This window comes from Tiliqua scincoides, chromosome 13, assembly GCF_035046505.1.
Source record: "Tiliqua scincoides isolate rTilSci1 chromosome 13, rTilSci1.hap2, whole genome shotgun sequence".
Taxonomy (NCBI): domain Eukaryota; kingdom Metazoa; phylum Chordata; class Lepidosauria; order Squamata; family Scincidae; genus Tiliqua; species Tiliqua scincoides.
The window spans coordinates 3,729,846-3,742,600 of record NC_089833.1 but is presented as its reverse complement, the minus strand read 5'-3'; the positions used below and the strand labels follow the sequence as shown (position 1 = coordinate 3,742,600).

General features: G+C 49.6%; 1 pseudogene; it reads right to left on the bottom strand.

Moving 5' to 3' along the window:
* Nucleotides 1-10,123: 10,123 nt before the first annotated feature.
* Nucleotides 10,124-10,242, bottom strand: LOC136633787 (5S ribosomal RNA; annotated as a pseudogene).
* Nucleotides 10,243-12,755: the final 2,513 nt, after the last annotated feature.

Genomic DNA, 12,755 nt, shown 5'->3' with positions numbered 1-12,755 from the left:
GCCTTGCACAATTAGTGTTAGCACTTAACTTGTTCGATTGCAGAATTACAAATACACACAGTGCTGTCTGTGCCTGAGTTTGGATGGTGCATCAGGCACATCATTGTGGGTACTCTTCCCCATCTGATACGCTCTCTTCCTTCATCTTCTCATTCTCTTCCACAGCTCTGAAGAGGTCCTTCGATGTGGAAGATGCTGAAGATATACCAGCTTTCCCCCCTTCCTCCCCACCCAGATCCCCTCTCACTCCCAGCCCACCGGGTGTCATCCTGGCTGCTGGCGAGGGCCGGAGAGTGGGTGGTCCCATCCAGCCCTCCTACCAGTCCCGCATCAGCCTGAGCTCCAGTCCCAGCCCGGCTCACAGCCCTGTCCTCAAGGCACGGATCAGCAGTAGCCTCTCCTTCAACCGTGGCACCATCCACCTACCCCGGGCCAACGGCACCAGTCTCACCAGGGTCTCATCGTTCCAAACCCGGCTGAACCCCAATGGGTTCTCCTCATCCTTGGGTCCAGGGAGTGACAATGAGAGCCTTCACAGCTCCTCCTCCAGTTTGGAGTGTCCAACCCCCATCAAAGGCCCTCAGAATTTGGCCCGGCAATCTGAGTCGCTGAGAATTGGGGCTTCCCAGCTCTCCAGCCCCCTCCTGAAGAAATTCTCCTCCCACAGTAATGTCTTCCACACAGAGGTGGATCGGCCCATCCGACAGGGAGCCAAGGCGACCTTGAACCACAGCTCGCTGCCCTCCCTCGACCTGCACATTGCAGAAGACCAGGGAGCCAGCCCTGTTCTCTGCTCTACCCCGAGAGTTGACCCCACCGCAGTGCAGAGTGCCAAGGACCAGAATTGCATCTTGCCTCTCCCACGCTTCATGAGGAAGGAGTTGCCCAATCTACCATCAGAGATGGGCCAGTTGACCACTGTGACCCCTCCTGCCCCAGCCTGTAGGCAGACCGTGAAGCTGCAAAAATTTCCCATCTGCTTAGATGGTTTGATTGAGAAACCTCCAGAGGGTACTCCTCTGACCCTGGCAGCTGATCCTGCACTCAAAGCTCTGTCCAAAGTGCAACTCCAGGTCAACCTCACCGGCCTGTCCCAGCAGCCCCCAGAAAATGCAGCTGTCGTCATGAGTGATGGTTCCACACTGCCCCCTGTAGGAAGGCTGCCAGGCGTGGTGGGCAGCGAGGGTTTGACATCTCAGGCTCCCTTTGGACCAGTGTCACAGCCTCAGACAGTACAAGTCCCCTCCCAAACGTTCTCTCTTGGATGCCCAGCAATGGCGCCCCCACAAGGGACTCCTGTGACACCCGGCTCAAGAGGACACAGCAGCGCCGTGTCTGAGACACTCAGCTCCACTTTGGACCAAGAAACCTCCAAACTTCAGGCTCCAGCACCTGTTTTGGGCCCAATGAGGGACGATCCCCTGCTAGGAGCAAACCCACTTCTGAAAGTCTCCTGCGAGGAGGACACCCAAGGCAGAGACTGGTTGAGGGAAGGTAGGTAGAGTAGCTGCTGGAAACACATCTTAAGCAAAATTCAAATGTTGTGAGTGTGAGGGGACTTTTCCGGAGATAGAACTTTGGAGGGGAGCAGAAAGATTTCATGATATTGTAGCATGGGGGAGGGGGCTTAAAAATACCAGAGGGAGCTCCGCGGCTGCTCCCCCACAGTTGCCCAGGCTTGCCAGGCGGCGGGTGGGTGGGTGGGGAACAATTACAGCAGCAGACCCTCCCTGTATCCAGCGTTGATGTGGACATTGTGGACGTTGGCCCTTCTGCATGTGTTCCATCAGGCCCCACCTGTGGAGCCATGCCAGATTCCACAGAAGCTGCCCTCCTGACCTGTAAATAATCATACCTAGCATTTGTATAGCATATTGGGATGCTTCAGAGTGCCTTGCCAGCATCTTGTCAGTAATCTGTAAGGTAGCCCTATAAGGCTTGTCTCCCACCTATTACAAATCAGAAGAGACTTGGAGAGAGTGGCATACAGTTTGTTGTGGCGTCTTTCTGGTTCATGGCACAGTTTCAAAAACCTGCTGTCCAATTCTAGCTAGGTGGGGAGGGGCAGCTGGCTAGAGGGGAGGCATTCTGCACATGCTCAGAGGGACCTTCCTTGTGTCACCCAACTAGGGAACTGGATCGTGCAGCCTCTACCTTGAGAGAGAATCTAACAGGCTTCATGCGGGAGGGGGGAAGAGAGAGAGCAAGGGTAGCCTTGATCTGTTCTGTTTTTTAACATCCTCCTCTGCCCCAGGCTACGCATGTTAATTCCCCAGCACATTTAATGACATTTAAAAAATGAATAAAAAGCACGAAAGCTCAGTCTTTGAAAGATGTACCTGGAATGAGCCCCGCCCCAGAAAGGAAACAGAATCACACATTGGAGACCTGAATTCCCCACATCCTCCGCTCCTTGCCATCTGTTCCTTGCCCTGTGGCATCTGCAGTGTGAGAGTTGCATGACCCCCCCCTCCAGGGATGGCATCAGTTCCATGCAGTCATGGCTTCTGGCAGGAACCCAGCAGCAAAGTCCAGGAATCCTCTGCCTCTTGAACTGGGGCAGTGAGGAATCTGGTTTCCAGACTCCAAATTCCAAATATGGGAATATGCCTCCCCCCACCCCAAACGATTGGGGAAGAGGGTTTATTTCTCCTCTCCTTATGGCATGTGCTGGCATTGCCTGTTTTCCTTTCTAACTGGACTTTGAAACAGAAATTTCCATTTTCTGGCTCCCCCTCACCCTACAGTCAGTAGCGTAGCTAAGGGGGGGAGTGCTGCAGGTGCTGCAGTGTGCTGTGCAAGCAGCCCCTTCCACTCACTGTCAGAGCCATTCTGGGCATAACAGCAACATGTAGGAGCACAGAGCTCTTGTGCATTGGTTACTTTCCAATTTTCTGGTTGCTTGGTAATTGGTGACTTGGTAATTGGTCTGGAAATTGGTTACTTTCCAGTTTTCTCAGAAGTGACAGGTTGCTTTTGGGATGACGTTGCACCCCCCCCCCCCAAACAAAAGGTGATTGTGCAACTTGGGAGACTTCCTAGGTCCTGCACTGTTCTTTGAGACTCTGGTGACAACCGTCACATTAATGATCTGGGACCAAATCACCTGAAAGACCACATTCTCCCTTGTCAGCTGACAGGGCCCCTGAGATCAGTATGGAACATCCTGCTCTCTGGCCTGCCACTGACAGAGATTGGATTGGCAGGGCCTAGTTCAAGTTGGCCCCACTGTTGTGGAACATCTTTTCCAAGGAGAGCTGTGCAGCTCCCACACTTGAGTTTTTTGAAGGGAGAAAGCTACAAACATTTTTATCAGGCAGTACTTTTCAATTTTCCTTAATTAAATGCTGCTCTTTTAACCCCTCTGGAAATAACTTTAAATATGTGTTTCTGATTGTTGTTTTTGTCAATTGCTTTTAAACAACTCTGATCTCTCAGAAACATGGTCTAAACATTGAGTAAATAAGCAAACATGAGTACAGTAGGTGCTCAGTATCCAAGGGGGATCAGTTCCATGACCCCCGTGGATACTGAAATAAGTGGATAATGAAATTGCAGGGGGCCAGGAAAGCCAAGGTCACCTGCAGATTCAGTGCTGCACCCAGGGATCTGTCTCTTGATGCTCTGCATTTTAACTCCTGGGTAAAGTTTTGTCCCCAGGCAATCAAAAATGTGATCCCTGCCAGGAACCTGAATGCCATTCTGCCACCTCTAAATTCTGCCATTCTTCTCCTTTCTGTAAGTGACCAGGTTGGAGGTTCATATCACACTTGGTGTTGATAACACACTTGGCCCTGATGGGCTTGATTTTTTAAATTTGGAACATTGGTGGTGGGCAAGCAATTAAATTGCCTTTCACCTCCTGCTGCAGGATCACACCTGCTCACTCACAGCTATTTGCAGAATAGAAATCAAGTACCTATGAAATTGTGGAATACTGAGACAGACCCTTGATCTACCTGGGTCGGTCCTGCCTCCATGAGCTGGCAGCAGCTCTCCAGGACTCAAGGGAGGGCTTTTTCTGGCAGACCTTGGGAATTGGACCTGGGACCTTCTCCAAGCAAAAGCAGGTACACCACCACTGCACGACATCCCCATACCCAAGCTACTATTAACATAATATTTGATGGTCAGAGCAGTCCAGCAGTGGAACAGCTTGCTGAGGGAGGCGGTGGATTATCTGCTTGAAGATCCCTGGAGATATTCTAGCAGAGGCTTCAGGCACCTGCTGGAGATGTTCTAGGAGAATTTCCTGCTACAGGCAGGATGGCTGATGGTTAGACTAGATGACCTCGTAGACCCCTTCCAACTCCATGATCCTATAATTCTATCACCCTGAGAGTGGGTCGTGGCATGTGTTCCATAATTTCCTGTGGCACCCAGCCTTCTGTAGCCTGCACTCAGGGTTTCCCCAGAAAACAAATCACTATGAAAAGAGTTTTCTGAAGCCAGGAGGCTTGACAATTGCTGTTTTAAAACAAGGCACCCCAGCTGTTCCCCTTGCAGGAAAGAGCCACGCAGCTGGGCTCCACGGGCTGCTTGCAAGTGAGCGAGTCCAGCCCAGAGGGCCACTCTTCCCCAAGGCCTATTAGTTCAGGACAGCATTTGTTTTTCTGGTGCAAAGCCTGCCATCTATTATCCTTTCCCTCAGGGTCACCCGCCGCTTCTCCTCATAGCTTTCGGATGAGATAGATTCTTGGTTGTTGTCTGGAAATCTGAGGAAGTTTACTCTGCAGAACTTCCTCATATTTGAGGCATCAGGAGGACAAAGCGATTCTCTGTTTCAGGCTCATTTCCATCTCGTTGGCTGCCCAGGCGCTTCTGTCTTGCTTTGGACTGGAATGTGCTTTGCCCCTGCAAAAGGAGGGTTCACACAACCAGTTCATGGGCTGACGGCTGCCTGATGGACTCTCGAGATCATTTAACTTGTGATAGCCTAGAGCCGGTTGTGTGGTGGTCAGTGCTGAACTAAGGCACAGGTTGCATGCCGCTCAGGATCTTTATGCATCTGAACATGCAACTACATGCACTTAGGGCTCTCTTCACACAGCTGAGAACCCTAGAAAAGCAGGGGTCCTGGTTGTAAGAGTCCTACCTACGTACAGTAATAAGTGCATATCTACTCTGCAGACCTTCAACCTAATGCTCCTCTGCACATGTCCAGTGACCCAGGGTACAAGGTTTTCTTTCCCACTTCTTGAATCTAGTGGCTCCCAAACTTTTCAGTAATATGACCCATCTCATCTCTGAGGTGGTCATGACACGATAATTCTGGTAGCACTGGAATGCTTATTTGGAGGTCTGAGAGGCCTCTTCCAGGTTGCACCGGGACCATATCCCACTCTGCTGGCCTCCATGGGCCTCAGAATGCCCCACAGAAGCGAATGGAAGTGACTTCCAGTTTGTGGACACAATTTCTGGTTTAACCAGAAGTTGCTTCCATTCACTTCTGCGGGCTATTCTAAGGCCCACAGTGGCCAATGAAGTGGGTCACCAGCCCAGCGTGATGTGAAAGAGGCCACTGGGGCCTCTCAATAAGCATTCCAGCACTACCAAGAGCATCACATTGGGTCCAGTGCACATGGGTCATGGCCTACCGCACATGGACTCATGACCCTCCAGTGGGTCATGATGCACAGTTTGGGAAATGCTGCCGTAGCCATACCCACATATCTGAGGTGGAAGTGGGTTGAATGAACCCTTCCCCTGCAAAGAGACACACCTGTTGTCCACATCTAGTCTCAGAGCCGCTCTTGATCATCACCTTCATCATTTCGCAAGGAGAGGCAGGTTGGGACAAAAAGGGTGTTTTCCTTGCTCAGTCCTGAGGCTGGCTGGTCGTTTTTCAGAGTCAAGTAATCATTTGTACCTGAGCCAGCTACAATTTCTGTTTTCCTTCTGCTGCCCCCCCCTGCCCTGACTTCCCTTGTTTCCTTGGCTAAGAGACAAGCTGCAAAGCCTTTTGGCACCGATTCTCCCTTCGCCCTTTTTCCTCTTCTCCGCCCCGCAACAAGAGGAGGTGGCAGGGGGCCAAACTGTACTTTAAGATGTTTAACACCTACCTAAGTCATGGAAGCAACAGCTGTGTAATCATTCAAGGTGAGGCAGAGGGGAACATTCCGTCTCGTAACAATGCTCTCTTCCAGATACGTTCTCCATCTGGATCCCAGGAGAGGCTCCCCCCCATATAACTCACCATTAAAACCGACTATCATTCCACAGGCAAATGTCACCCACTGTTTATGGCCTTTTCCAACTCATTTTCAGTTTAAAAAAAGGGGGGGAGGTAGATTTCAGATCTATAACAGAGGCACTGAGCTCATACCCTCCAACACTGCAGGGATGAGGAGAGGGGCTCCCTAGTGTACTGAAAGTAAACCTGATGTAGGTGTAACTGAACTTCATCAAGACCATGTCATGTCAAGTTTGACCCTTTGCATAGAATGCTTGCAACACAAGCCTGTAATGGTAATTAGTCTGTGAAACTCCTAGCCACAACATGTGGTGATGGCATCTGGCCTAGATGCCTTGAAAAGGGGATTTTCTGGAGGAAAAGTCCATTGCGGGTTACAAGTCATGACAAGTATCTGCAACCTCCTGGTATTCATAAGAACATAAGAAGAGCCCCGCTGGATCAGGCCAAAGGCCCATCGAGTCCAGCTTCCTGTATCTCACAGTGGCCCACCAAATGCCCCAGGGAGCACACAAGACAACAGGCACAACCTGTGCCCTGGTGCCCTCCCCTGCATCTTTAGCTTGCCTCTGAAACCAAGAGCTTGCACATACGTACTATGACTTTTAACCCGTAATGAACTTCTCCTCCAGAAATTTGTCCAATCCCCTCTTAAAGGCATCCAGGCAAGATGCCATCAGTACTTCCCATGGCAAAAGGTTCCACAAACTAATTACACCCTGGGTAAAGAAATATTTTCTTCTGTCTGTCCTAACTCTCCCAACACTCAACTTTCGTGGATGTCCCCGGTTCTGGTGTTATGTGAGAGGGAAAAGAGCGTCTGTCTCTCCACTCTGTCCACCCCCTGCATGATTTTGTATGTCTCAATCATGTCCCCCTTCAGGCGCCTTTTTTCAAGACTGCAGGGGCCCAAACGCTGTAGCCTTTCCTCATTCATTCATTCATTCATTCTGGGCTCAGTCCTATCCAACTTTCCAACTTCGATGCAGCCACAATGCAACAAATGGTCCCTTACCTTGAGAAGGCCTCTGTTACTGCCCTCCCCCAACTGCAGGATACGTTGCACATCCCGTTAGCACAGCTACATTAGCACTGGGAAGTTGGACAGGATTGGGCCCTCTGTTAGTTTATACTCTGCCTTTCTGTGCAGAAGTGCATTGAAAGCAGCGTACGTCTAAATGAAATGATATCAGAACATAAAAAGAGCCCTGCTGGATCAGACCTGGCTGGTTCAGGATCCTGTTTGTCACTCTGGCCAAGCAGATGGCCAGCCTCTGGGAAGCCCACTGGCAGGAGAAGCTTCCCCCAGTGTTGTGTGTCTTCAGGGGCACACAGTCTCTGAGCTGGGGGTGACAAGAGGTCATCAGAACAAGTAACCTTTGTTAGGTTCGTCCTCCACAAAAGCATGTAATTCCTCTTTAAAGCCATCTAAGTAGTGGCTGCCTATCCCCCCATCCTTTTGGCAGCAAACTCCATAAGTAAAAGACTCCAGAAATCAGCAGTGTAGCAACTGTGTCTGCCATCCGGGGCAATGGCTCCTGAGCATTCAAACGTGGAAGTATTTGGTGGTAATGTCACCACCAGTAGCATAGCTGGAGGAGGTGCAAAGCACTAAGTTTTGCGTGGACCTTCACCGTGGTGTGCAAGCAGCCCCTCCCCATTCTGGGCTGGGAGCAAAACAGAGGCAATGCCTCCATTTTGCTCTAGTGCAGGGGTGCCCAAACCCCGGCCCAGGGGCCACTTGCGGCCCTCAAGGCCTCTCAATGTGGCCCTCAGGGAGCCCCCAGTCTCCAATGAGCCTCTGGCCCTCCTGAGATTTGTTGAAGCCCACACTGGCCCAATGCAACTGCTCTCAGCGCGAGGGTGACTGTTTGACCTCTTGCATGAGCTGTGGGATGAAGGCTCACTCCACTGCTTGCTGTTTCGCATCTGTGATGCAGCAGCGGCAGCAAAGGAAAGGCCATCCTTGCTTTGTGCAAGGCCTTTTATAGGCCTTAAGCTATTGCAAGACCTTCATTCATTCATATAAGTTCATCTTTAATATATTCATTTATGTAAACTTATGTAAATTTATTCAAATTTTAAATGTAAATTGATTCTTTTTTTGGCCCGGCCCCCGACACAGTGTCAGAGAGCTGATGTGGCTCTCCTGCCAAAAACTTTGGACACCCCTGCTCTAGTGGCCTGGGATAGTTGGGTGGCGAGCCACTGACTGTTCCGCTTTCTCGCTGCGCTCCACAAGTGAAGCGCCTTCCTCAAACACTTAGAGGTAAGGGGTGCAGCTTCGTGATCCCGCTGCTGTCCCCCATTCCTCCTCCTTTGGAAGGTGCTGGAACCCACCTGGCACCCTTTCACATGATGCTCTGAGGTAGAACTGAGGATGGCCCATCCCTTACCTGCTATGTCACTGCCAGGAACAACAGATAGGAATATAAAGTCAGTGCTGTGGAATGTAAAAAAAAATCACCGTGAGGCTACAGTGAGTCTCAAAGACTCACTTGGACAGTATCATATTCACTGCCCTTCTGAAGATGGGCATTGAAGGTGCCAAGTGTACCTCACTAGAGAGACCATTTCATATTTTGGGTGCCACAGCTGAAAAGGCATGTCCCTTGTGGACAGCCTGTGCCCCTTAGATGGGGAGGAAACACTAAGGAAGGCCTCTGTAGAGAAACACATATCATGGGCCACTTCATACAAGAGGAGGCAGCTACAGTCACAGACCTCCCACGTTGCAGCTAGTTGGCCTTGAGGGAGCAGACAGCAATGAGGACATGTAAGCTAAGCATCCCCATAAGCCTATTATGGCCTTTTGTAGGTAGCACTCCAAATAAACCTGCATCAGTAATTAAGTCTTCATTAATAGCGCGTAGCCCTGAGATTGCTCTTCTCTGCTTGGGAAATAAAGCATCTTCAATTAGTCCCTGATTGGTTGGGCCTTCAGGGGACCATTAGCCTGCAACATTATTTCCTAATGAGTTACCTTTTAATGCAGTCGCTGGCTCAGGGCAGCTGTTTCTGCTGTGTGGCAGAGACGCCGGTTTTCATAAGCAGCCCGCTGATTGGGCCGTGCTTTCTAGCAAGCGCTGACACGTATGGACAGGATTGCGCGTAAACTCCAGAAGCAAGGGGGCCTGACCCCTCGTGAGCAGCGCACCATTCACTCATTTAAAAAGTATGTGCGTGCAGCTTTTCCACTTCAAAGTCTACCAAGCCACTCACAAAAATGAAGTCAGCCACACCCTTCCGTCCAGAGTTGTAACACACTGCCCCATGTGCCCTGGGCAGGAACATCACAGCATCGCATGATGTCACTACGTCACTTCTGGGAGGGGCGGACGTTATTGTGGCTTCTTCTTCTGTGAAGGCTGCTTGTGGTGCAACACAATCACTTCTAGGTTCTCCCCAGAGAAGGAGGTGCTCACTGTGGTTGCTTCACACACCTTGTTCTTTCTCCTGTGAAGACTCCCAGCCTCCACAGGAGAAGGAATTGGGGTGCAAAAGTGCCAATGCCTTCTTCATAACTAGAGCAGAGCCTGGGGGCGGTCAGGCATCCCTGCTTGGCATAACGCCTGGGGCAGGTGCCCTCAAGGCTCTACCGTAGTTGCAGCTCTTCTCCCCTCTATGGCAATGAATAGAGGGAAAGGGACTATTGCTCAGTGAGCAGCCCCTGCCCTCTCCTGCATGAAGAAGGTTCCAGGTTCCATCTCTGGTAGTGTCTCCAGGTAGGACTGAGTATCCCCCCTCTCTGCCTGAAATCCGGGAGTGTTGCTGCCAGTCAGTGTAGGCAACACTAAGCTAGATGGGCCCTCCAATCAGACTCTCAGACTCACAAGGAAGGTATTCCCAAGTTCAGGATTTGTCTTGCCCTTCACCATACTGAGCTGGTTCACTGGTTGGCAACCTTCAGTCTCGAAAGACTCTGGTATAAGCCTACAGCACCCGGTATTCCCAGGCGGTCTCCCATCCAAGTACTAACCAGGCCTGGCCCTGCTTAGCTTCCAAGATCAGACGAGATCAGACATGTGCAGGGTAACAGTGCTGTGGCTAGATGGGCCAAGGCCTGGACTAAGCAGAAAGCAGCTTCAATGTGCTGTTCTGTCACTCTCTTTTATCCTTACTTCTGCTTCTTTGATAATTGATTGATTGCTTTGATCTATTTAGTGTGGGCTTATGGTTTTTGTAAGTGTCAAGAGCTGCTTTAGGGGTTCCACTGTGGAACCAAAAAGTGGGAGTAAAAATATTTTAGTAACACAAAATATATGTATATGGGGCTAGAGGGGCATTTTCAGATGAGACATGGAGGGCAGTTATAAAAACAGAATTTGAATGAGTTTTCCCTTCTGTGACTAATAGCAACTTTTGGGATTGATTTGAATCAATGCCATGATGTGGAGACAAAAGTTTAGACCCTTCATTTTTCCCCCCCAAAAAGCAATTTTTTCCTGCTGGGAATCTGTTTTGTTCTGCAAAATATTCAACTCCATCCTAATCTAGGTTCAGATGGTTAAAATATTCACAGAATCATAGAGTTGGAAGGTCATCTAGTCCAACCCCCTAGGAAATCCTCCTAGGGCATCTAGCAGGTGCGTGTCAAGCCTTTGCTTAAAGAGCTTCAGTGAGGGAGCTCTTAGCAATCTTGATACTGCTATCTGAAAACATGGTAATAACCAAATTGAGGCTTGTGGACCAGAAGTTCTGGGCCTTCTGCTAGTCAGATCTCAGGTTTTTTTAACCCCAAATTTGAGTTTTTGGAAAGCCTTTGGAGGTCCACCTCTGATGTCCCACCCTTCCCTTCCATACAAGATTTAGCACCTCCTCCTCCAGGGGGCCTGAAAGGAGAGCAGGCGGTGGTGAAGTGCATCACCTGGAGTTTTGTCACAGTGCAAAGGACTGTAACCAAACATCATTTAAAAACATGACGTCATCATTCTGCACAATTGGAAAAATTAGGAAAATTCCTCTTAAAAATATATATTTCCCCCTTTTTCCTATCCCTTTGGTGTGGGGTTCTGTCCTGACACCAGATTTTCTGGGTCATTCAATAGCAGGCCATGATATAACCAGGCCCCACCTCCTGAGTTTGGGAACATGGCAACCCTGGCAGGTAGGAGAGATCTCTCCCTTTCAGGGCTCCCGATGAATCTTGTCACTCCATCGTGCTTAGAGATTACAATCAGCACTTTTGCTGAAAGGAAGGGAGGCAATGGAATAAAAATTGAACAGATTAAGAAATTATGCCCACTGACACTTGTTCCCCATGTACTCTGTGGGATTTTGCAAGTTGTCCATTAATCATCGTTTCACGGAACACAAACCCATAAATACATCTCCCTGATTTTTGGAACGATAACATAAAATGACTCATGCACACACTTACTTTCCTGACAGGCTGGTGGTTTTGCCCTAGGCCTAGGGAGATTTCTGGGTAGCTCTTTTCGACACTACAAAGATTTATGCCTCTACCTACGAGCACATATGGCAAGAAGCCCTGTAGATTGCAACAAGTCTATTACAGTAAGTCACATGAAGAACGGTTGGAGAAGGAGAAGCCTCTGAGCATCTGCAGAGTGCTTGATGCCGTCATAGTGCCCATCCTTGATGAACTCTTGCTAAGCTGAAGAAGGCCTTCCACTGCTTGCTGTAATAAGCTATATTTGTTTCCTCTGCCTTTGACTCTCTGCCACTCACTAAAAATCCCAGAGGGAAATTGCTCTCAGGCCAGAAGAACGTTGAAATATGATGAATGAAAACCTTGCCCAGTGTGACATGATCAGCCATTCAAAATGTAGTTAAGAACATAAGAACAGCCCCACTGGATCAGGCCATAGGCCCATCTAGTCCAGCTTCCTGTATCTCACAGCGGCCCACCAAATGCCCCAGGGAGCACACCAGATAACAAGAGACCTGCATCCTGGTGCCCTCCCTTGCATCTGGCATTCTGACATAACCCATTTCTAAAATCAGGAGGTTGCGCATACACATCATGGCTTGTACCCCATAATGGATTTTTCCTCCAGAAACTTGTCCAATCCCCTTTTAAAGGCGTCTAGGCTAGACGCCAGCACCACATCCTGTGGCAAGGAGTTCCACAGACCGACCACACGCTGAGTAAAGAAATATTTTCTTTTGTCTGTCCTAACATTCTCAACACTCAATTTTAGTGGATGTCCCCTGGTTCTGGTATTATGTGAGAGTGTAAAGAGCATCTCTCTGTCCATTCCCTGCATAATTTTGTATGTCTCAATCATGTTGGTGCAACTGCTGGGTGTGACATGGCAAGCCTGCGCTCTTCATGTGCCTTAGTGTTCATGTGCAGGAATGCGCACTTGAGATCCATTCCCTGCTTGGAGCTTCGATTTCTAGAGACCCTGAAGAAGGAGCTGCATCTTGAAGAACAATAATGTTAGCAACTGACATGAACATCTAAACAAGCAGTGCCCAAAAAGAGGCAACCAGTCATGGTAGCTACATGTTCCGCATCAGTACACAGCAGTTGCAGAGGGGTCGTGTGGGACGGGGGGTCTGCCTTTCTGTCCTGCATGTGGGATTTCCAGAGGCA